Source organism: Bos mutus, chromosome X (assembly GCF_027580195.1).
Source record: "Bos mutus isolate GX-2022 chromosome X, NWIPB_WYAK_1.1, whole genome shotgun sequence".
Lineage (NCBI taxonomy): Eukaryota > Metazoa > Chordata > Mammalia > Artiodactyla > Bovidae > Bos > Bos mutus.
The window spans coordinates 66406689-66433494 of NC_091646.1; the positions used below are offsets into that span (position 1 = coordinate 66406689).

Below are 26806 nucleotides of genomic sequence, written 5' to 3' on the forward strand. Positions count from 1 at the left end.
AATGGACAGATGACTGTAATAGACATTTTTCAAAAGAAGACATATAGATTGCCAACAAGCACAAGAAAAGATGGTCAATGTTGCTAATCATCAGGGAAATGCTAATCAAAGCCATAACATCACCTCATCATCAGAATGGCTATCATCAAAAAGTCTACAAATAGGAGAACAAGATGGGGGAGGATTTAGGTGGATGTGGAGTACCTCTCTCTCCATGGATACATCAGGAATACACCTTCAGACAAAGAAGTGCATGCATAACCCCAGCTGCGAGCAGACAGCAGTACCTGACCAGTGGAAAAGAATATATCAGATCAGATCAATAGAACCACACAAAACTTGAGATCAAGCCCTGAGCCTTTGGAGTGGGAGCAATGACTCCAAGACCCTAGACAACCAGAGAACTAACACTAGGGAGTATCAAATAGTGAAAACTCCCACAAAGGAAACCACTTCAAAACAAGACCTGGCATCACCCAACTACCAGTAGCACCCTGTGCAGGACGACTCATCCAAACAACAAACAAAACAAATATACAAACTCAATCATCAACAGACAGGATTACCAACTCACTCAGCTTGGCCATCAGAGGAAAAAAAAACTCAGCATAAATTCCACACTATACAAAGCTTAGACAAACTACTGCACCAACCTTAGTGGGGCAGAAACCAAAAGGAAGAAAGAATTCAACCTTGAAGCCTGGGAAAAGGAGACTTCAAACACAATAAGTTTTTAAAAAAATGAAAAGGCAGAGAAATACTGCACAAATGAAGGAACAAACTAGATACACAGAAATCCAAATAAATGAAGAGGAGATAGGCAAACGACCTGAAAAAGAATTCAGAACGATTATAGTAAAAAAAAAAAAGATCAAAAAACTTTGAAAACAAAATGGGGAAATGCAAGAATCAGTTAACAAAGACCTAGAAGAATTAAAGAATAAACATACAGAGACAAACAACACAATTACTGAAATTAAAAGGCCACCTGATGCGAAGAGCTGACTCATTGGAAAAGACCCTGATGCTGGGAAAGATTGAGGGCAGGAGGAGAAGGGGATGACAGAGGATGGGATGGTTCGATGGCATCACTGACTAGATGGACATGGGTTTGGGTGGACTCTAGGAGTTGGTGATGGACAGGGAGGCCTGGTGCGCTGCAGTTCATGGGGTCGCAAAGACTCGGACATGACTGAGCGACTGAACTGAACTGAATGGCAGAATATCTGAAGCTGAAGAATAAATCAATGGTGGAAATAACTTCTAAAGAGCAGAACAACGTAAAAAAAAAAAAAAAATCAAAAGAACTGAGGATAGACTCAGAGACATCTGGGACAATATCAACACAGCAACATTCGAATTATAGGGGTCCCAGAAGAATAAGAGAAAAAGAAAGGGCATGAGAAAAATTTTGAAGAGATTTTAGAAAACAATTTCCTCTGCCTTGGAAAGGTAATAGTCAATCGAGTCCAACAGGCAAAGAGTCCCATAAAGGATAAACCAAAGGAGGAACACACCAAGACACATACTAATCAAACTAACAAAGACTAAACAAAGAAAAATATTAAAAGCAGCAAGGAAAAAGCAACAAGTAACATACAAGGGAAACCCCATACATTTAACAGCTGATCTTTCAGCAGAAACTCTGCAGGCCAGAAAGCAATGGCAAGATATATTTAAAGTACTGAAAAGGAAAAGTCTATAACCAACATTACTCTACCCAGCAAGATTCTCATTCAAAATTGATGGAGAAATCAAAAGCTTTTCAGACAAGCAAAAGTTAAGAGAATTCAGTACCACCAAACCAGCTTTACAATAAATGTTAAAGGGACTTATACAGTCTAGAAATACGAAGGAAGTAAAAATCTACAAAATGAATCCCCAAACAATTAAGAAAATAGAAATAGGAACGTATATATCAAAAGAACTTTAAATGTAAATGGATTAAATGATCCAACCAAAAGACACAAACTGGCTGAATGGATACAAAAACAAGACCCGTGTATATGCTGTCTACAAGAAACCCACTCCAAACCTAAAGACACATATAGACTGAAAGTGAGAGGATGGAAAAATATATCCCATGGAAATGGAAAGCAAAAGAAAGCTGGAGTAATAATCCTCATAACAGACAAAATAGACCTTAAAATAAAGAACTTTACAAGAGATAGGGAAGGACAGTACATAATGATCAAGAGAGAAATCCAAGAGGATGAAAAAACAATTGCAAATATCACTGCATCCAACATAGGAGCACCTTAATACGTAAGACAAACACTAACAGACATGAAAGGAGAAACTGACAGTAATACAATAATAGTAGAAGACTTTAACACCCCACTAATACCAATGGACAGATCATCAAAACAGAAAATTAATAAGGAAACACAAGTCTTAAAATGATACATTAGATGAGATGGATCTCATTGATATCTTCAGGAAATTCCATCCAAATGCAGAAGAATACACCTTCTTCTCAAATGCACATGGATCATTCTCCAGGATAGACCACATCTTGGATCACAAATCAAACCTTAGTAAATTTAAGAAAATTGAAATCGTGTCAAGCATCTTTTCTGAGGACAATGCTATGAGACTAGATATCAATTACAAGAAAAAAAATGTAAAAAATATGAATACATGAGGATTAAACAGTACATTTATAAATAACCAACAGGTTACTGAATAAATAAAAAGGGAAAATTAAAAATTTCTAGAAACAAATGACAATGAAAACACAACAACTCAAAACCTATGGGATGCAGCAAAACAGTCCTAAGACGGAAGTTTAAAGTAATACAATCCTACCTCAAGAAACAATAAAATCATCAAAAAAAAAAATTAGCAAAAGGAAAGAAATCATGAAGATAAGAGCAGAAATATATGAAAAAGAAATTAAAGAAACAATAGTAAAGATTAACAAAACTAAAAGCTGGTTCTTTGAGAAGATAAACAAAATTGACAAACCTTTAGCCAGACTCATCAAGAAAAAAGAGAGAAGAACCAAATCAACAAATTTAGAAATGAAAAAGTAGGGGCTACAACAGGCAATGCAAAAATACAAAGGATTATAAGAGACTATTATGAATAACTATATGGCAATAAAATGGATAACCTGGAAGAAATGGACAGATTCTAAAGTTCTATTTTCCAAAACTGAATCAGGAAGAAATAGAAATGATGAACAACCCAATTACAAGCACTGAAATTGAAGCTGTGATCAAAAATCTCCCAAAAAACAAAATCGTGGGACCAGATGGATTCACAGGAGAATTCAATCAAACATTTAGAGAAGAGCTAGTGCCTATCCTTCTGAAACTTTTTCCAAAAATCACAGAGGAAGGAACACTTCCAAACTCATTGTATGAGGCCACCATCACCCAGATAGCAAAAGCAGACAAAGGCAACACACAAACAAAACTACAGGCCAATATCACTGATGAACATAGATGCAAAAACCCTCAACAAAATTTTAGCAAACAGAATTCAACAACACATTAGAAAGCTCATACACCATGATTAAGTTGGGTTTATTCCAGAGATGCAAGGATTCTTCAATATATGCAAATCAATCAATGTGACACACCATATTAACTAATTGAAAGAAAAAAACATATGATAATCTCAACAGATGCAGAAAAATTCTTTGACAAAATTCAGCACCCATTTATGATTAAAAATCTTCAATAAATGGGCATAGGAGGAACTAGCCTCAATATAGTAAAGGTCATATATGATAAGCCTACAGCAAACATTATTCTCAATGGTGAAAAACTGAAAGCATTTCCCCTAAGATCAGGAAAAAGACAAGGGTGTCCACTTTCACCACTATTATTCAACATAGTTTTGGAAGTCCTAGCTTCATCAATCAGAGAAGAAAAAGAAATAAAAGGAATCCAGATCATAAAAGAAGTAAAGCTCTCACTGTTTGCAGATGACATGATACTGTACATAGAAAACCCTAAAGACACTATCAGAAAATTACTAGAACTAATCAGTGAATTTAGCAAAGTTGCAGGGTACAAAAATCAATACACATAAATCACTTGCATTTCTATATACTAACAATGAAAAATTAGAAAGAGAAATTAAGAAATCAATCCCATTCACCATTGCAACAAAAAGAATAAAATATCTATTAGCCAATGGGAATTTGCTGTGTGTCTCAGGAAACTCAAACAGGGGCTCTATATCAACCTACAGGGGCGGGGGTGGGGAGGGAGATGAGAGGGAAGTTCAAAAGTGATGCGATACTTGTATACCTATGGCTGATTCATGTTGAGGTTTGACAGATAACAACGAAATTCTGTAAAGCAATTATTCTTCAGTTTAAAAAAAAAAACATTTTTTAAAAAAAAGAATAAAATATCTAGGAATAGACTTACCTAAGGAGACAAAAGAACTGTACACAGAAAATTATAAGACACTGATGAAAGAGATAAAAAATGACATAAACAGATGGAGAGATATTCCTTGTTCCTGAGTAGGAAGAATCAATATTGTGAAAATGCAATCTACAGATTCAACGTGATCCTTATCAAATTACCAATGGCATTTTTCACAGAACTAGAACAAAAGAATTTCACAATTCATATGGAAACACAAAAGACCCTTAATAGCCAAAGCAGTCTTGAGAAAGAAGAATGGAGCTGGAGGAATCCACCTTCCTGACTTCAGATTATACTACAAAGCTACAGTCATCCAGACAGCATGGTTCTGGCACAAAAACAGAAATATAGACAAACAGAACAAAATAGAAAGCCCAGAAATAAACCCATGCACCTATGGGTACCTTAGTTTTGATGAGGGAGGCAAGAATATACAATGTGGCAAAGACAGCCTCTTCAATAAGTGGTGCTGGGAAAACTGGACAGCTACATGTAAAAGAATGAAATTAGAACATTTCGTAACACCATGCAGAAAGATAAACTCAAAATGGATTAAAGAACTAAATATAAGACAGAAACTATAAAACTCTTATAGGAAAACATAGGCAGAACACTTTCTGACATAAATCACAGCAACATCCTTTATGACCCACCTCCTAGAGTAATGGAAATAAAAAGAAAAGTAAACAAGTGGGACCTGATTAAACTTAAAAGCTTTTGCACAGCAAAGGAAACTAAAAGCAAGGTGAAAAGACAACCCTCAGAATGGGAGAAAATAATAGCAAATGAAACAACTGACAAAGGATTAATCTCTAAAATATACAAGAAGCTCATACAACTCAGTACCAGAAAAACAAAGACCTCAGTCAAAAAGTGGGGAAAAGAACTAAATAGACATTTCTTCAAAGAAGACATATGGATGGCTAACAAACACATGAAAAGATGCTCAACGTTGCTCATTATTAGAGAAATGCAAATCAAAAATACAATGAGATACCTCACACTGGTCAGAATGGCCATCATCAAAAAGTCTACAAACAATAAATGCTGGAGAGGGTGTGGAGAAAAGGGAACCTTCTTGCACTGTTGGTGGGAATGTAAATTGGTACAGCCACTCTGGAAGACGGTATGGAGATTCCTTATAAAACTAAGAATACTCCATTGTGTATATGTACCACAGCTTTCTTATCCATTCATCTGCTGATGGACATCCAGGTTGCTTCCATGTCCTGGCTATTATGAACAGTGCTGCAATGAACATTGGGGTACAAGTGTCTCTTTCAATTCTGGTTTCCTCAGTGTGTATGCCCAGCAGTGGGATTGCTGGGTCATAAAGCAGTTCTATTTCCAGTTTTTTAAGGAATCTCCACACTGTTCTCCATAGTGGCTTTACTAGTTTGCATTCCCACCAACAGTGAAACTGGAGCCTATTATACAGAGTAAAGTAAGCCAGAAAGAAAAACACCAATACAGTATACTAACGCATATATATGGAATTTAGAAAGATGGTAACAATAACTCTGTATACGAAACAGCAAAAGAGACACTGATGTATAGAACAGTCTTTTGGACTCTGTGGGAGAGGGAGAGGGTGGGATGATTTGGGAGAATGGCATTGCAACATGTATAACATCATATATGAAACAAGTCGCCAGTCCAGGTTCAATGCGCGATATTGGATGCTTGGGGGCTGGTGCACTGGGATGACCCAGAGGGATGGTACAGGGAGGAAGGAGGGAGGAGGGTTCAGGATGGGGAACACGTGTATACCTGTGGTGGATTCATGTTGATATAATGCAAAACCAATACAATATTGTAAAGTTAAAAAAAAAAAAACTAAGAATAAAACCACCATATGACCCAGCAACCCCACACCTAGGCATATAACCTGAGGAAATAAAAATTGAAAACAACACGTGTGTCCAATTGTTTATTGCAGAACCATTTGCAATAACTAGAACACGGAAGCAACCTAGATGTCTATCGATGACTGGATAAAGAAGCGGTGGTACATATACACAATGGAATATTACTCAGACATAAAACGGAATGCACATGAGTCAGTTCTAATGAGTTGGATAAGACTAGAGCCTATTGTACAGAGTGAAGTAAGTCAGAAAGAGAAAGATAAATATTGTATACTAATGGCATCCCACTCCAGTATTTTTACCTGGAAAATCCCATGGACGGAGGAGCCTGGTAGGCTGCAGTCCATGAGGTCGCTAAGAGTTGGACACAACTGAGTGACTTCACTTGCACTTTTCACTTTCATGCATTAGAGAAGGAAATGGCAACCCACTCCAGTATTCTTGCTGTCTAGGTAGGTCATAGCTTTTCTTCCAAGGAGCAAACGTCCTTTAATTTCATGACTACAGTCACCATCTGCAGTGATTTTGGGGCCTAAAAAAGTGCAGCTGGGAATAAGAGACAGAAACTACTGTGTAAAATAAATAAGCAACAAGTATGTATTGCACAGCACAAGGAAATATAACCATTATTATATAATAACCATGTAAAATATTCATATCTATATATAATCTATAAACATATTGAATCCTATGTTCTATACTTAAGACTAATATAATATTGTAAATGAACTATACTTCAATTTTAAAAAGAGAAAAAAGAATAAAAGGAAAGAGTTTACATTCTCAAATCAGTAGTTAGTTAATATGTGAGATGGTTTTGTTTTCCAAAAGAAATACTGCTATGTAAATAAAATATAAGGAGAATGAAAATAAACGAACAAACCAAAATATAAGCACTCTAGCAAATTCTTTGTCATGATTTTTGGTTTTGCATAAAAGAGAAAGAATATATTATGTGAACAGTTAAGAAGCAAGTGAGCAATCCAAGTAGTATACACAAGGGCCCTTGTAGGAATAACTACTGAAAGTAAACCAACTCCACACTTCATAGAAGTTTGCCAAGAGGAATGAAAAACAGCTCAGTGTGTCACATGAATGCATTTTATAGCCCCAGTAATTTGGAATATTTGAAAAGCTTATGTCTTTTCCAAGTAGTAAATGTCAACAAGTTTAAATAATGAGGACCATCCTGAATTATATTAAGCACTGCCACTTATAGTACTCTGTTGAATGCAAATGAAAAAGGAAAATAATAAAACAAGGTAAATTTAAATTTGACCAAGTAAACCATAGTAATTATTTTAATTAAATTGTCAATAGATTTACAGTATTTTATGTTCTCTCAATATCAGCTTTACTGATAAAGGAAGTATTGAATGCTATTAAGCATTCATGGAAAGCAAATGTAATCATTTTTAAATGGTGATCTCATTCTGAAAAAAAATCAATGGCTACCTGTAATGACCTTAATTAAGTCACAAATATTAGGAAACATACAAATGTAGAATTAAAAAGTACTTCATATAACATGAAAGTCAAGATTGTTCTTTTTTAGATCAAGATATGTTTAATTCTTAATATATTCATGGTTTCAAAGGAAGAAAATGAAAATAATCTGCCTGTATATTTGCTATTAGTTGATCATTTTGCTGCTAATAAAACTAGGAAAAGTTTTTCTGTGAAATGCTCTGGAGAGCATAATACTGCAAATTTTCTCAGCTTCTCATTTTAACCATGGGAGGTATTACACAGACTTTTGCAAGATCATCACAGACACAACATTGCTTTAATAATTTTTCTGTTATTTGTATATCAGAGATAGTTTGTAGGCCCAGTTGCAAGGACAGCAGTATCAGGGTAAACCTGAGAGTTGAGCCTGGTGGTAGCTTTCCAAGGTATCTTTCTGAACTATCACACCAACGAATAGAATCTGTATCACACATCCTCAAAACCAATTTCAATTTCCTATCACTGTAGTTTGTTATCTTACAGGTACTATGAAAAGGCTCTTCTAGAACTACAGTATCTGGGATTGTCTCCAAAGACAGCCTCAAGTTTCTGTAACCTGGAGTCTCTTTCAAGTTCAATTGTCTCAAAAAAAAAAAAAAAAAGTTCAATTGTCTCTAGCATTGCCATTTCACCCAGATTTATTTTCCATACTATATCCAATTTTCCCATTTCTTCTAGCCTCTAATAGGAGCAGATGTCTCTGAAAATTCCTGCTTGAGCTGAACGTGATATAAATACTGGCGTCTTTCAATTGACTGCAAAAAAAATGTTCTTGTTTCAAATGTACATTCATATTCTCCAACCTGATTGAGAATATTTAACTCTATCACAGTGTACATTTCAGATGGCTCTAAGGAAACCTTTTGTATAAAGGTAGCTGAAGATTCTGAATATGATTTTGAAAAAATAAGTCACTCATCTCTGAATCATAAACCTTAGTTTTAACTTCAATTGGTGAGAAGAATAAAAATAAACACAGTTTCCTTAAAAACATATTTCCTCCCCACTGTTGAATAGATACTGAACCCACAGGAGCAACTCTTCATATGGCTGTTACTTTGTCATGGATAACATCATCAATACAAAAATTGGATGCAAATTCCTCCACAGTAGCCAGGGAGACTGAAAGGTGTAAAGGTTGAATATTTTTCTGAAGGCTAGTGTTTGTAATACGAGTTTTACAACTTAATTGAAATTTCTGGGAATTCTCACATAAGTAGAATTATTTATCCTCTCAAAACATAGTTCTATGGATTTATGATGAATTCAACCTTTCCTCCATTTATCAACATTGCTGGTGGAGGGTCACCTGTCATGAGTTGGTTAGACAAATTACCAGGTAAATTATTATCTTCACATGTGACTGAAAAGTTGGTGAACAAATTATGGTTAGCAGACAGAATCATTTTGAATGTCAGAAAGATCTCCTATAGGGATGAATTGCTTTCCACTTGACCACAATTTTGCCCCAATGTCTTAAAAAGCAACTGGGATTTAGTTTTAATCAGGTAGGCAGGATGACAGACACAGAGACAACTACTCTTGAAAGAATCGTTTATTACTTTTGACCTAAAATAAACTTCCAGTTATTACTCCAGGCAAAGTGTGTTTATTTAGGATCAGCCAAGAGTTACCTACAAGACCTTCTAGAACTAACACCCAAAACAGATGTCCTTTTCATTATAGGGGACTGGAACACAAAAGTAGGAAGTCAAGAAACACCTGGAGTAACAGGCAAATTTGGCCTTGGAGTACAAAATTAAGCAGGGCAAAGGCTAATAGAGTTCTAACAAGAGAACGCACTGGTCATAGCAAACACCCTCTTCCAACAACACAAGAGAAGACTCTACACATGGACATCACCATATGGTTGACACTGAAATCAGATTGATTACATTCTTTGCAGCCAAAGATGGAGAAGCTCTTTGGTCAACAAAAACAAGACCGAGAGCTGACTGTAGCTCAGATCATGAACTCCTTATTGCCAAATTCAGACTTAAATTGAAGAAAGTGGAGAAAACCACTAGACCATTCAGGTATGACTTAAATCAAATCACTTATGACTATACAGTGAAAGTGAGAAATAAACTTAAGGCACTAGATCTGATAAAATGCCTGAAGAACTATGGATGGAGGTTCATGACATTGTATACAAGACAGGAAACAAGACCATCCCCATGGAAAAGAAATGCAAAAAAGCAAAATGGCTGTCTGAGGAGGCCTTACAAATAGCTGTGAAACGAAGGGAAGCAAAAAGCAAAGGAAAAAAGGAAAGATGTAAACATCTGAATGCAGAGTTCCAAAGAATAGCAAGAAGAGATAAGAAAGCCTTCCTCGGCGATCAATGCAGAGAAATAGAGGAAAACAATAGAGTGGGAAAGACTAGAGATTTCTTCCAGAAGATTAGAGATACCAAGGGAACATTTCATGCAAAGATGGGCTCGATAAAGGACAGAAATAGTATGGACCTAACAGAAGCAGAAGATATTAAGAAGAGGTGGCAAGAATACACAAAAGAACCGTACAAAAAACATCTTCACGACCAAGATAATCATGATGGTGTGATCACTGACCTAGAGCCAGACATCCTGGAATGTGAAGTCAAGTGGGCCTTAGAAAGCATCACTACAAAAAAGCCAGGGGAGGTGATGGAATTCCAGTTGAGCTATTCCAAATTCTGAAAGATGACGCTGTGAAAGTGCTGCACTCAATATGCCAGCAAATTTGGAAAATCCAGCAGTGGCCACAGGACTGGAAAAGGTCAGTTTTCATTCCAATCCAGAAGAAAGGCAACACCAAAGAATGCTCAAACTACTGCACAATTGCACTCATCTCACATGCTAGTAAAGGAATGCTCAAAATTCTCCAAGCCAGGCTTCAGCAATATGTGGACCGTGAACTTCCAGATGTTCAAGCTGGTTTTAGAAAAGGCAGAGGAACCAGAGATCAAGTTGCCAACATCTGCTGGATCATGGAAAAAGAAAGAGAGTTCCAGAAAAACATCTATTTCTGCTTTATCGACTATGCCAAAGCCTTTGACCGTGTGGATCACAATAAACTGTGGAAAATTCTGAAAGAGATGGGCATACCAGACCACCTCACCTGCCTCTTGAGAAATCTGTATGCAGGTCAGGCAGCAACAGTTAGAACTGGACATGGAACGACAGACTGGTTCCAAATAGGAAAAGGAGTACGTCAACGCTGTATATTGTCACCCTGTTTATTTAACTTTTTTGCAGAGTACATCATGAGAAACGCTGGACTGGAAGAAACACAAGCTTGCCGGGAGAAATATCAATAACCTCAGATATGCAGATGACACCACCCTTATGGCAGAAAGTGAAGAGGAACTAAAAAGCCTCTTGATGAAAGTGAAAGAGGAGAATGAAAAAGTTGGCTTAAAGCTCAACATTCAGAAAACGAAGATCATGGCATCTGGCTCCATCACTTCATGGCAAATAGGTGGGGAAACAGTGGAAACAGTGGCTGACTTTATTTTGGGGGGGCTCCAAAATCACTGCAGATGGTGACTGCAGCCATGAAATTAAAAGACGCTTACTCCTTGGAAGGAAAGTTATGACCAAGCTAGACAGCTCATTCAAAAGCAGAGACGTTATTTTGCAAAAAAAGGTCCATCTAGTCAAGGCTATGGTTTTTCCAGTGGTCATGTATGCATGTGAGAGTTGGACTATGAAGAAAGCTGAGTGCCAAAGAACTGATGCTTTTGAACTGTAGCGTTGGAGAAGACTCTTGAGAGTCCCTTGGACTGCATGGAGATCCAACCAGTCCATCTTGAAGGAGATCAGTCCTGGGTGTCCATTGGAAGGACTGATGCTGAAGCTGAAACTCCAATACTTTGGCCACCTGATGCGAAGAGCTGACTCACTGGAAAAGACCCTGATGCTGGGAAAGATTGAGGGCAGGAGGAGAAGGGAACAACAGAGGATGAGATGGTTGGATGGCATCACTGACTCAATGGGCATGGGTTTGGGTGGATTCCGAGAGTTGGTGATGGACAGGAAGCCCTGGCCTGGTTCATGGGGTTGCAAAGAGTCAGACAGGACTGAGCGACTGAACTGAACTGAACTGAAAGATTTTTCATTTGAGATCTGCAGCCATAGTGAGCCATGCACAAGTTCCCACACAGAAAGGAAAGGAGAACATTTTAACAGAAGAGGAAAGGAAATTTGGAGGGTTACAATAAACAAAGTTCCTTTTTTTTATATGGGCTGAATTGTTGCCAGGAAAGAAGATATATTCCTTCCTGTCATTCAACTTTCCTACCATTGTAGGACACAAGTCCCCCTTCTGGCCTGTCAACTTTATTTAATTGAGGTTTCTGCTTCTTTTTATATATATATATATGTATTTTTTTTTTTTAGTTTTTCTTTTCCTGGTTATTTTAATTGAAGTATAATTGATTTACAATGTTGTGCTCATGTAGGATAGGAAGGAAAAGAGAAAGTGCTTCTGGGGATGTTATCAATATTTGCAATGCGATATCAATGCTGTAAACTTTGCATATATCTTGTTTGTATGTTTGGGGGAGGCCTGTGTAAGTGTTCTTGTAACTTTTATTGAGGAGTCTCAAATGAATACAGATACTCTGGGAAAATTTTCACTTATGGTATGCCAAATCCTCCCTTTCCTGTCACTTTAAAACACTTTCAGAGATTTCACAAGTTTCCTCTCTCTTTTGAGTTTAAAAAATTGTCCAGAACTGGTTACAAGAAAAGAATAAAATGAATGAAAAAGTAAGGTGAACCATCCCATAGATAGCAATTATACAAACTGGAAAAGAATATAAGAAAACAAATATTTAAAAGTACTTGAAAGCATCAAAAAGCAGGCAGAGGTCAAGAAGAGTTTACTTTTGGAAAACAGCAATGGAGAAGGGGAAAACAACAGAATGGGAAAGACTAGAGATCTCTTCAAGAAGATTAGAGATACCAAGGGAACATTTCATGCAAAGATGGGCTCGATAAAGGCCAGAAATGGTATGGATCTAACAGAAGCAGAAGATATTAGGAAGAGGTGGCAGAAATACACAGAAGAACTGTACAAAAAAGGTCTTCATGACCAAAATAATCACAATGATGTGATCACTGACCTAGAGCCAGACATTCTGGAATGGGAAGTCAAGTGGGCCTTAGACAGCATCACTACGAACAAAGCTAGTGGAGGTGATGGAATTCCAGTTGAGCTATTCCAAATTCTGAAAGATGACGCTGTGAAAGTGCTGCACTCAATATGCCAGCAAATTTGGAAAATCCAGCAGTGGCCACAGGACTGGAAAAGGTCAGTTTTCATTCCAATCCAGAAGAAAGGCAACACCAAAGAATGCTCAAACTACTGCACAATTGCACTCATCTCACATGCTAGTAAAGGAATGCTCAAAATTCTCCAAGCCAGGCTTCAGCAATATGTGGACCGTGAACTTCCAGATGTTCAAGCTGGTTTTAGAAAAGGCAGAGGAACCAGAGATCAAGTTGCCAACATCTGCTGGATCATGGAAAAAGAAAGAGAGTTCCAGAAAAACATCTATTTCTGCTTTATCGACTATGCCAAAGCCTTTGACTGTGTGGATCACAATAAACTGTGGAAAATTCTGAAAGAGATGGGCATACCAGACCACCTCACCTGCCTCTTGAGAAATCTGTATGCAGGTCAGGCAGCAACAGTCAGAACTGGACATGGAATGACAGACTGGTTCCAAATAGGAAAAGGAGTACGTCAACGCTGTATATTGTCACCCTGTTTATTTAACTTTTTTGCAGAGTACATCATGAGAAACGCTGGACTGGAAGAAACACAAGCTTGCCGGGAGAAATATCAATAACCTCAGATATGCAGATGACACCACCCTTATGGCAGAAAGTGAAGAGGAACTAAAAAGCCTCTTGATGAAAGTGAAAGAGGAGAATGAAAAAGTTGGCTTAAAGCTCAACATTCAGAAAACGAAGATCATGGCATCTGGCTCCATCACTTCATGGCAAATAGGTGGGGAAACAGTGGAAACAGTGGCTGACTTTATTTTGGGGGGGCTCCAAAATCACTGCAGATGGTGACTGCAGCCATGAAATTAAAAGACACTTACTCCTTGGAAGGAAAGTTATGGCCAACCTAGATAGCATATTGAAAAGCAGAGACATTACTTTGCCAGCAAAGGTCCATCTAGTCAAGGCTATGGTTTTTCCTGTGGTCATGTATGGATATGAGAGTTGGACTGTGAAGAAAGCTGAGTGCCGAAGAATTGATGCTTTTGAACTGTGGTGTTGGAGAAGACTCTTGAGAGTCCCTTGGACTGCAAGGAGATCCAACCAGTCCGTTCTGAAGGAGATCAGCCCTGGGATTTCTTTGGAAGGAATGATGCTAACGCTGAAACTCCAGTACTTTGGCCACCTCATGCAAAGAGTTGACTCATTGGAAAAGACTCTGATGCTTGGAAGGATTGAGAGCAGGAGGAGAAGGGGACGACAGAGGATGAGACGGCTGGATGGCATCACTGACTCGATGGACGTGAGTCTGAGTGAACACCGGGAGTTGGTGATGGACAGGGAGGCCTGGCGTGCTGCGATTCATGGGATCGCAAAGAGTCGGACACAACTGAGCGACTGAACTGAACTGAATTAATGAGTGATGTTGTTCATAGTATTCTCTTACTGTTTCTTGTATTCTGTGGTATTGCATGTAATTTCTCCTCTTTCATTTCTTATTTAGTTTATTTAGTCCTCTCTGTTTTCTTTTTGGTGATATTTGTCAAACACTTGGCCAGATATTTGTCAATTTTGTTTATACTTTCAAAAAACCAGCTTCTGATTTTATTTAATTTTTCCTGCTTTTTAAAAATCTCTATTTTATTTATTCCTTCTCTGATCTTTATTATTGCCTTCCTTCAGCTGATTAGGTTTCGTTTGTTCCTCTTTTTCTACTTCCTTTAGGTAGTAGGTTAGGTTGTTTATTTTATATTTTTCAGTTTTTTTAGGAAGGCCTGTATCTCTGTGGACTTCCCTGTTAGGAGTGCTTTTGCTACATCCCATATATTTTGTATAGTTGTGTTTTCATTGTCATTTGTCTCTAGGTGTTTTTTAATTTCCTCTTTGATTCCAGCATTGGCCTATTGATTTTTCAGTAGCATGTCATTTAGTTTCCATGTGATCATTCATTAATTTTCAGGATGACTTTATTTCTTATTTTAAATTTTAAGATTGATCAATAAACATTTATAATTAATAAGTGAATTTGGTAAAGTTAATGCACACAAATTTGATAAACCAAAAATTTTATCTCCATATACTAGCCAACAAACTGGAAGATCATATAAAAATTATTATTTAGGTTACATCAAATAGGGATTTCCCTGGTGGTCCAATGGTAAAGAATCCACCTTGCACTGTAGGGGACATGGGTTTGATTCCTGGTTGGGGAACTAAGACCTCACATGCCATGGAGCAACTAAGCAAGAGAATGTCCCATGTGTGCTTGAAAAGAACTTGTATTCTTGCTTTTTTAATGCAATGTCCTGAAAATATCAATTAAACCTAATTGCCTGATTGTGTTATTTAGCATCTATGTTGCCTTATTGATTTCCTGTCTGAAGGAGCTGTCTATTGGTGTTAGTGGGGTGTAAAACTCTCCTACTATTATTGTATTCCTGTCAATTTCTCCTTTTATGTCTGTTAGTATTTAGGTGCCCCTATACTGGGTGTGTATAATGGCTTTCTTTTGAGTTTTTTTTGAGTTCTCTTCTTTTTTGTTTTTGTGAATCATTGCATGTTTTTGACTTGTGGTTACCCTTGTTTTCAAGTATGTTGACCCATTATTACATCTACCTGTTTTAGATTGGTAGTATTCTGAAGGAGATCAGCCCTGGGATTTCTTTGGAAGGAATGAGGCCTGGCGTGCTGCGATTCATGGGGTCGCAAAGAGTCGGACACGACTGAGCAACTGAACTGAACTGAATATAAGCTCAAACACATGCTTAAAAAATTCTATAATTTCTTACTCCTCTCCTCATATTTTGTGATTTTGGTGTATGATTTTACATCTTCATGTTTATCCTTTCCTTTTGCTGTTCACAGTAGTTATAATTGCTTTCACAAAAATTTTTTTGTTTATCCAGGGGCGGGGAAGTCTGGTGGGCTGCCATCTATGGGGTCACACAGAGTTAGACACGACTGAAGTGACTTAGCAGCAGTAGCAGCAGCACTGCTTTATTTAAATGATCTACAATCTTTTTTATTATTTGCTTTTCCTATTGCAATTTTCCCTTTCCTATAGATTCTTACTTCTTTTTATTTCTTTTAGAGAAGACTTTTCAATATTTCTTTTAGGGTAGGTTTAGTATTGATGAATTATTTTAGATTTCACTTGTCTGAGAAATTCTTTTATCTCCATCCATTCTAAATGGTAACCTTGCTGGCTAGAGTATCCCAAGTTGTAGATTTTTCCTTTTCAATTTTTGAATATATTACATCTCTATACACTCATGACCTGCAGACTTTCTGTAAAGAAATCATCTGATAATTATATGGGAGTTCCCTTGTAACTGACTCTTATTTTATTCTTGCTACTTCAGAATCCTCTCTTTACCTTTAAATTTACCATTTTAATTATGATATGTCTTCGTGTAGGTCTGTTTGGGTTCATAATGTATGGGACTCTCTGTGCCTCTGGTACTTGGATATCTGTATCTTTCTTAAGCTTGGGGAACTTTTCTCCAAATACATTTTTGATCCCCCTTTCTCTTTCTTATCTTTATGGAATCTCTATTATGCAAAAAGAGAATAAATTATATCAGTAATAAAAAATTTCACATAGAAAATCTCAGGACAGTATGGTTTCACTGATGAATGCTACCAAACCTTTATTTTATTTATTTTTAATATAAATTTATTTATTTTAATTGCAGGCTAATTACTTTACAATATTATATTGGTTTGGCCATACATCAACATGAATCCACGATGGGTGCACACGTGTTCCCCATCTTGAACCCCCTCCCACCTCCCCCCCCCATACCATCCCTCTGGGTCATCCCTGTGCACCAGCCCCAAGCTTCCTGTATCCTGCATCGAACCTGGACTGGTGATTCATTTCTTATATGATATTATAAATGCATTAATGCCATTCTCCCAAATCATCCCCCCACTCCCTCTCCCACAGAGTCCAAGAGACTGTTCTATACATCTGTGTCTCTTTTGCTGTCTCTCATACAGGGCTGTCATTACCATCTTTCTAAATTCCATATATATGCATTAGTATACTGTATTGGTGTTTTTCTTTCTGGCTTACTTCACTCTGTATAATAGGCTCCAGTTTCATCCACCTCATTAGAACTGATTCAAATGCATTCTTTTTAATGGCTGAGTAATATTCCATTGTGTATATGCACCACAGCTTCCTTATCCATTCATCTGCTGATGGACATCTAGGTTGCTTTCATGTCCTGGCTATTATAAACAGTGCTGCGATGAACATTGGGGTACACCCGTCACTTTCAATTCTGGTTTACTTGCTGTGTATGCCCAGCAGTGGGATTGCTGGGTCATAAGGCAGTTCTATTTCCAGTTTTTTAAGGAATCTCCACACTGTTCTCCATAGTGGCTGTACTAGTTTGCATTCCCACCAACAGTGTAAGAGAGTTCCCTTTTCTTCACACCCTCTCCAGCATTTATTGCTTGTAGACTTTTGGATAGCAGCCATTCTGACTGGCATGAAAAAATACCTCATTGTGGTTTTGATTTACATTTCTCAGATAATAATGATGTTGAGCATCTTTTCATGTGTTTGTTAGCCATCTGTATGTCTTCTTTGGAGAAATGTCTGTTTAGTTCTTTGGCCCATTTTTTGATTAGGTGGTTTATTTTTCTGGAATTGAGCTACAGGTGTTGTTTGTATACTTTTGAGATTAATTCTTTGTCAGTTGCTTTGTTTGCTATTATTTTCTCCCATTCTGAAGGCTGGCTTTTCACCTTGCTTATAGTTATCTTTGTTGTGCAGAAGCTTTTAATTTTAATTAGATCTCATTTGTTTATTTTTGCTTTTATTTCCAATATTCTGGGAGGTGGGTCATAGAAGATCCTGCTGTGGTTTATGTTGGAGAGTGTTTTGCCTATGTCCTCCTCTAGGAGTTTTATAGTTTCTGGTCTTACATTTAGATCTTTATTCCATTTTGAGTTTATTTTTGTGTATGGTGTTAGAAAGTGTTCTAGTGTCATTCTTTTATAAGTGGTTGACCAGTTTTCCCAGCACCACTTGTTAAAGAGATTGTCTTTTCTCCATTGTATATTCTTGCCTCCTTTGTCAAAGATAAGGTGTCCATAGGTGCATGGATTTATCTCTGGGCTTTCTATTTTGTTCCATCGATCTATGTTTCTGTCTTTGTGCCAGTACCATACCATCTTGATGACTGTTGGTTTGTAGTATAGCATGAATTCAGGCAGGTTGATTCCTCCAGTTCCATTCTTCTTTCTCAAGATTGCTTTGGCTATTCGAGGTTTTTTGTATTTCCATGAAAATTGTGAAATTATTTCTTCTAGTTCTGTGAAAAATACCATTGGTATCTTGATAGGGATTGCATTGAATCTATAGATTGCTTTGGGTAGTATACTCATTTTCACTATATTGATTCCTCTGATCCATGAACACAGGGTATTTCTCCATCTATTTGTGTCCTCTTTGATTTCTTTCACCAATGTTTTATAGTTTTCTATATAAAGGTCTTTTGTTTCTTTAGGTAGATATATTCCTAAGTATTTTACTCTTTTCATTGCAATGGTGAATGGAACTGTTTCCTTAAGTTCTCTATTTTCTCATTATTAGTGTATAATGAGAATGCAAGGAATTTCTGTGTGTTGATTTTATATCCTGCCACTTTACTATATTCATAGGAATATAGGAATGCAAGGGATTTCTGTGTGTTGATTTTATACCCTGCCACTTTACTATATTCATTGATTAGCTCTAGTAATTTTCTGGTGGAGTATTTAGGGTTTTCTATGTAGAGGGTCCTATCATCTGCAAACAGTGAGAGTTTTACTTCTTCTTTTCCAATTTGGATTCCTTTTATTTCTTTTTCTGCTCTGATTGCTGTGACCAAAACTTCCAAAACTATGTTGAATAGTAGTGGTGAAAGTGGGCACCCTTGTCTTATTCCTGACTTTAGGGGAAATGCTTTCAATTTTTCACCATTGAGGATAATGTTTGCTGTGGGTTTTTCACATATAGCTTTTATCATGTTGAGGTATGTTCCTTCTATTCCTGCTTTGTGGAGAGTTTTTATCATAAATGGATGTTGAATTTTATCAAAGGCTTTCTCTGCATCTATTGAGAAAATCATATGGCTTTTATTTTTCAATTTGTTAATGTTGTGTATTACATTGATTGATTTGCAGATATTGAAGAATCCTTGCATCTCTGGGATAAAGCCCACTTGGTCATGATCTTTTTAATGTATTGTTGGATTCTGATTGCTAGAATTTTGTTAAGGATTTTTGCATCTATGTTCATCAGTGGTATTGGCCTGTAGTTTTCTTTTTTGTGGCATCTTTGTCAGGTTTTGGTATTAGGGTGATGGTGGCCTCATAGAGTGAGTTTGGAAATTTACCTTCCTCTGCAATTTTCTGGAAGAGTTTGAGTAGGATAGGTGTTACCTCTTCTCTAAATTTTTGGTAGAATTCAGCTGTGAGGCTGTCTGGTCCTGGGCTTTTATTTGCTGGAAAATTTCTGATTACAGTTTCAATATCTGTGCTTGTGATGGGTCTGTTAAGATTTTCTATTTCTTCCTGGTTCAGTTTTGGAAAGTTGTACTTTTCTAAGAATTTGTCCATTTCTCCCAAGTTGTCCATTTTATTGGCATATAATTGCTGATAGTAGTCTCTTATGATCCTTTGTATTTTTGTGTTGTCTGTTGTGATCTCTCCATTTTCATTTCTAATTTTATTGATTTGTTTTTTTCTCCCTTTGTTTCTTGATGAGTCTGGCTAATGGTTTGTCAATTTTACTTATCCTCTCAAAGAACCAGCTTTTGGTTTTGTTGATTTTTGCTATGGTCTCTTTTGTTTCTTTTGCATTTATTTCTGCTTTAATTTTTAAGATTTCTTTCCTTCTACTAACCCTGGGGTTCTTCATTTCTTCCTTCTAGTTGCTATAAGTGTAGAGTTAGGTTCTTTATTTGACTTTTTTCTTGTTTCTTGTGGTATGCCTGTATTGCTATGAATCTACCTATTAGCACTGCTTTTACAGTGTCCTACAGGTTTTGGGTTGTTGTGTTTTCATTTTCATTCATTTCTATGCATATTTTGATTTCTTTTATGAGTTCTTCTGTGATTTGTTGGTTATTCAGCAGCGTGTTGTTCAGCCTCCATATGTTGGATTTTTTTTTTTTTTTTTTTTACAATATTGCATTGGTTTTGCCACACATCAACATGCATCTGCCATGGGTGTACACGTGTTCCCCATCCTGAACCCCCCTCCCTCCTCCCTCCCCATACCATCCTTCTGGGTTATCCCCATGCACCAGCCCCAAGCTTCCTGTATCCTGCATCGAACCTGGTGATTCATTTCTTATATGATATCATACATGTTTTAATGCCATTCTCCCAAATCATCCCCCCTCCCTCTCCCACAGAGTCCAAAAGACTGTTCTGTATATCTGTGTCTCTTTTGCTGTCTCGCATACATATGTTGGAATTTTTTATGGTTTTTCTTCTGTAAGTGAGATCTAATCTTACTGCATTGTGGTCAGAAAAGATGCTTGGAATGATTTCAAATTTTTTTAATTTACCAAGGCTAGATTTATGGCCCAAGATGTGATCTATCCTGGAGAAGGTTCCGTGTGCCCTTGAGAAAAAGGTGAAATTCATTGTTTTGGGGTAAAATGTCCTATAGATATCACTTAGGTCTAACTGGTCTATTGTATCATTTAAAGTTTGTGTTTCCTTGTTAATTTTCTGCTTAGTTGTTCTATCCATAGGTATGAGTGGGATATTAAAGTCTCCCACTATTATTGTGTTATTGCTAATTTCCCCTTTCATACTTGTTAGCATTTGTCTTATATATTGTGGTGCTCCTATGTTGGGTGCATATATATTTATAATTGTTATATCTTCTTCTTGGATTGAGCCTTTGATCATTATATAGTGACCATCTTTGTCTCTTTTCACAGCCTTTGTTTTAAAGTCTATTTTATCTGATATGAGTATTGCTACTCCTGCTTTCTTTTGGTCTCTATTTGCATGGAATACCTTTTTCCAGCCCTTTACTTTCAGTCTGTATGTGTCCCTTGTTTTAAGGTAGGTCTCTTGTAGACAACATATATAGGTGTCTTGTTTTTGTATCCATTCAGCCAGTCTTTGTCTTTTGGTTGGGGCATTCAACCCATTTCCATTTAAGGTAATTATTGATAAGTATGATCCCATTGCCATTTACTTTATTGTTTTGGATTCGAGTTTATACACCCTTTTTGTGTTTCCTGTCTAGAGTAGATCCTTTAGCATTTGTTGGAGAGCTGGTTTGGTGGTGCTGAATTCTCTCAGCTTTTGCTTGTCTGTAAAGCTTTTTATTTCTCCTTCATATTTGAATGAGATCCTCTCTGGGTAGAGTAATCTGGGCTGTAGGTTATTTTTTTTTTCTCATCACTTTAAGTATGTCCTGCCATTCCCTCCTGGCCTGAAGAGTTTCTATTGAAAAATCAGCTGTTATCCTTATGGGAATCCCCTTGTGTGTTATTTGTTGTTTTTCCTTTGCTGCTTTTAATATTTGTTCTTTGTGTTTGATCTTTGTTAATTTGATTAATATGTGTCTTGGGGTGTTTTGCCTTGGGTTTATCCTGTTTTGGACTTTCTGGGTTTCTTGGACTTGGGCGATTATTTCCTTCTCCATTTTAAGGAAGTTTTCAACTATTATCTCCTCAAGTATTTTCTCATGGTCTTTCTTTTTGTCTTCTTCTTCTGGGACTCCTATGGTTCGAATGTTGGGGTGTTTAACATTGTCCCAGAGGTTTCTGAGATTGTCCTCATTTCTTTTAATTCTTTTTTCTTTTTTCCTCTCTGATTCATTTATTTCTACCATTCTATCTTCTACCTCACTAATCCTATCTTCTGTCTCCATTATTCTACTTCTATAAAAACTTTAAAATTAGAATTAATATCAATCTTTCAAGCGTGATGCATCAGAAGAGGATGAGGATAACAGTAAAAGAATTAAAGAGCGTATGAGAGCACATTCTTCTGGTGAAAGTGGTGATGAATCAGATGAATTTTTGCAATCCAGGAAAGGACAGAAAAAAAATCAGAAAAACAGCCAGGTCCTACTGTCGAGAGTGGAAATGAAGATGACGACTCGTCCTTCAAAATTAAGACAGTGGCTCAAAAGAAGGCAGAGAAGAAAGAGCGTGAGAGAAAAAAATGGGATGAAGAAAAGGCAAAACTTCGGAAGCTGAAAGAAAAAGAAGAGCTGGAGTCTGGTAAAAAGGATCAGGGTAAACCAAAAGAATCTCAGCGGAAACCTGAGGAGGAAGCTCTGAAATCCAAAGTGACACTTGACTCTGGGGCAGCTCCTGCCTCTGAAGAGAAAGGAGAGGGTCCCACAGGCGCAGAAGATGACAATGAAGGAGACAAAAAGAAAAAAGATAAGAAGAAAAAGAAAGGAGAAAAGGAAGAAAAGAAGAAAGGACCTAGCAAAGCCACAGTTAAGGCTATGCAAGAAGCTCTGGCTAAGCTTAAAGAAGAGGAGGAAAGACAGAAGAGAGAGGAGGAAGAACGGATAAAACGGCTTGAAGAGTTAGAAGCCAAGCGTAAAGAAGAGGAAAGATTGGAACAAGAAAAAAGAGAAAGGAAAAAGCAAAAAGAAAAGGAAAGGAAAGAACGCTTGAAAAAAGAGGGGAAACTTTTAACTAAATCCCAGAGAGAAGCCAGAGCCAGAGCCGCAGCTACCCTTAAACTTCTACAAGCTCAGGGTGTTGAAGTGCCATCAAAAGACTCTTTGCCAAAGAAGAGGCCAATTTATGAAGATAAAAAGAAGAAAAAACCACCGCAGCAGATGGAAAATAAAGTTTCTGAACCAGTGGAATTAAGTGCTGCTGCAGAAGTTGTGGAGCAAGGACTACCCGAAAAAGAAGAGACACCGCCTCCTGTTGAACCAGAAGAGGAAGAAGAAACCGAGGATGCTGGGTTGGATGACTGGGAAGCTATGGCTAGCGATGAGGAGAGAGAGACAGAAGAAAACACGGTGCATATAGAAGTAAAAGAAAACCCTGAAGAGGAGGAGGAGGAGGAAGAGGAGGAGGAGGAGGAAGAAGAGGAGGAGGAGGAAGAAGAGGAGGAGGAGGAAGAAGAGGAGGAGGAGGAAGAAGAGAGTGAAGACGAAGAGGAGGAAGAAGGAGACAGTGAAGGCAGTGAAGGTGAAGATGATGATGAAAAGGTGTCAGATGAGAAGGACGCTGGGAAAACATTGGATAAAAAGCCAAGCAAAGACGTGAGCTCAGAATCTGAGGATGACTCTGACGACGATCGAACTAAAGAAGAACGGGCTTATGACAAAGCAAAACGGAGGATTGAGAAATGGCGACTTGAACACAGTAAAAATGTAAATACAGAGAAGCTAAGAGCTCCTGTTATTTGTGTACTTGGACATGTGGATACAGGGAAGACAAAAATTCTAGATAAGCTCCGTCACACACATGTACAAGATGGTGAAGCAGGTGGTATCACACAGCAAATTGGTGCCACCAATGTCCCTCTTGAAGCTATTAATGAACAAACTAAGATGATTAAAAATTTTGATCGAGAGAACGTACGGATTCCAGCAATGCTGATTATTGACACTCCGGGGCATGAGTCTTTCAGTAATCTGAGAAACAGAGGAAGCTCTCTTTGTGACATTGCCATTTTAGTTGTTGATATTATGCATGGTTTGGAGCCCCAGACAATTGAATCTATCAACCTTTTGAAATCTAAAAAATGTCCCTTCATTGTTGCCCTCAATAAGATTGATAGGTTGTATGATTGGAAAAAGAGCCCTGACTCTGACGTGGCCGCTACTCTGAAGAAGCAGAAGAAGAACACCAGAGATGAATTTGAGGAGCGGGCCAAGGCAATCATTGTGGAATTTGCACAGCAGGGGCTGAATGCAGCTTTGTTCTATGAGAATAAGGATCCCCGCACTTTTGTGTCCTTGGTACCTACCTCTGCACACACTGGCGATGGCATGGGAAGTCTGATCTGCCTTCTTGTTGAGTTGACTCAGACCATGTTGAGTAAGAGGCTTGCCCAGTGTGAGGAGCTGAGAGCCCAGGTGATGGAGGTTAAGGCTCTCCCGGGAATGGGCACGACTATTGATGTAATACTGATCAACGGGCGTCTGAAGGAAGGAGACACGATTATTGTTCCCGGAGTAGAAGGGCCTATCGTCACGCAGATCCGAGGCCTCCTCTTACCTCCCCCTATGAAGGAGTTAAGAGTGAAGAACCAATATGAGAAGCATAAAGAGGTAGAAGCAGCTCAGGGGGTAAAGATTCTTGGAAAGGACCTGGAAAAAACATTGGCTGGTTTACCCCTCCTCGTGGCTTATAAAGAAGATGAAGTCCCAGTTCTTAAAGATGAGCTGATCCACGAGTTAAAGCAGACACTGAATGCTATCAAATTAGAAGAGAAAGGCGTCTACGTCCAGGCCTCGACACTGGGATCTCTGGAAGCTCTCCTTGAATTTCTGAAGACATCAGAAGTGCCCTATGCAGGGATCAACATTGGGCCCGTCCACAAAAAAGACGTCATGAAGGCTTCGGTGATGCTGGAACACGACCCTCAGTATGCAGTGATTTTGGCCTTCGATGTGAGAATTGAACGGGATGCCCAAGAAATGGCTGATAGTTTAGGAGTTAGAATTTTTAGTGCAGAAATTATTTATCATTTATTTGATGCCTTTACAAAATACAGACAAGACTACAAGAAACAGAAACAAGAAGAATTTAAGCACATAGCAGTATTCCCCTGCAAGATAAAGATCCTCCCTCAGTTTATCTTCAATTCTCGGGATCCGATAGTGATGGGCGTGACTGTGGAAGCAGGGCAGGTGAAGCAGGGGACACCCATGTGCGTGCCCAGCAAAAATTTTGTTGACATTGGAATAGTAACAAGTATTGAAGTAAACCATAAACAAGTGGATGTTGCGAAAAAAGGACAAGAAGTCTGTGTCAAAATAGAACCCATCCCAGGTGAATCTCCCAAAATGTATGGACGCCATTTTGAAGCTACAGACATTCTCGTCAGTAAGATCAGCCGGCAGTCCATCAATGCTCTCAAAGACTGGTTCAGAGACGAGATGCAGAAGAGTGACTGGCAGCTTATTGTGGAGCTGAAGAAAGTGTTTGAAATCATCTAATTTTTCCACCGGGGGCAGAAATTGGAGTCAATGCAATATTATGTGGTAATATCACCAAGAAAAACAAGGAATGGACCTGTCTGAACACTGATTGACCTTAAGTATAGAAGGAAAAAACTAGGTGTATAAAATGTTTTCCATGAGAAACCAAGAAACTACACTGGTTTGACAGTGGTCGATACACATCCCCACAGCTCCAACGTGCCTGTTCACTCGCCCACGCCCTCCCCTACTGGCTGCTGTTTTAAAGTTTGCCCTTCCTTCCCCAAATTTGGATTTTTATTACAGATCTAAAGCTCTTTCAATTTTATACTGATTAAATCAGTACTGCAGTATTTGATTAAAAAAATATATATATCAATCTTTCTCAAACTCTTCCAAAAGAATAGAAGAGGGAGTACATCCTTATATGTTTTGTGAGATTGTGATTACCTTTATTAAAAATATAGGAAAGAACATTTTTTAAAAAAAAGAAAATTATAGAATATATATGTACATCATGAATAGATGGAGAAACTCTCAGAAAAATGCTATTCACTCTAATCCAGAAACACATTAAAAGAAATATAACCATTTCAAAGTGAAGGTTATTAAGAATGCAAGGGTGTTTCCACATATAAAAATAAGACTATGTTTGACACTACAGTAATAGAATGAAGGCATGAAAAATGTTATCACACTAAATAACACAGAAAAAGCAACTGATGGTATTCAACACCTTTTCATAATAAAAGTATTTAGCAATATAGGAATAGAAATGACTTTCCTTATGCTGATTAAGCACTTCATAAAAAACCCACAGATAATATCATACTAAATGGTGAAAGACTAAATACCTAACCTTAGGACTAGGATCAAGAAAAGGTTGTTCATTTTCACCCCATCTGCTTAACATTGTAATAAATTTCTAGACAGATTAATTAAGCACAAAAAATAAACAAATGGTATATACTTTTAAAAGGAAGAAGTAAAACTATCTCTAGTCACAGATGACATGATTTTATATGTAAAATGCCCTAAAGAATTTACCAAAAAGTCTACTAAAGCTAAGAAAAAAATCAGCAAAGTTGCAAGATGCAAAACCGACACAAAAAACAATCTGGTGCCTTTTGATGTACTAGCAATCAACAACCCAAAAATTATATTACTAAAGCAATTCTATTTAAAATAATAGCATGCTTAGGAAAAAGTTTAACTAAGGAAGTATAAGACACAAACACTGAAAATTCAAAGGGCCCTAAATAAATGAAAAGATATTCCATATTCATGAATTGAAATACATTATTTTCTAGATTATAATACTGCTTAATAAAATCTATGAAGTCTGCAGATTCAATGCAGTTACTAGAAAATACCAACAGCAATTTTGCAGATATGAAAAACACCAACTCTAAAATTTATGTGTGAATATGAGGGGCCCTGAATAGTCAAAACAATCTTGAAAAGGAAGGACAACTTTGGAGGACTCAAACATCTTGAGTTTACTTACACAAAGTTACATCCATAAAAAGTGTCATTATAGTATAAGGATAGCCATATAGATCAATGAAATTGGATTGAGGGTCAACAAAAAAATATGTCAATTGGCTTTTGAAAGATATGTCATAATCATTCAATGTGTTCAATAATCATTCAACGTGTTCAATATGTTCAACACTA

At 37.4% G+C, this 26806-nt stretch overlaps 1 pseudogene; it reads left to right on the forward strand.

Moving 5' to 3' along the window:
• Positions 1-4710: 4710 nt before the first annotated feature.
• Positions 4711-25430, forward strand: LOC138986487 (eukaryotic translation initiation factor 5B pseudogene; annotated as a pseudogene).
• The last annotated feature ends 1376 nt before the right edge of the window (positions 25431-26806 follow it).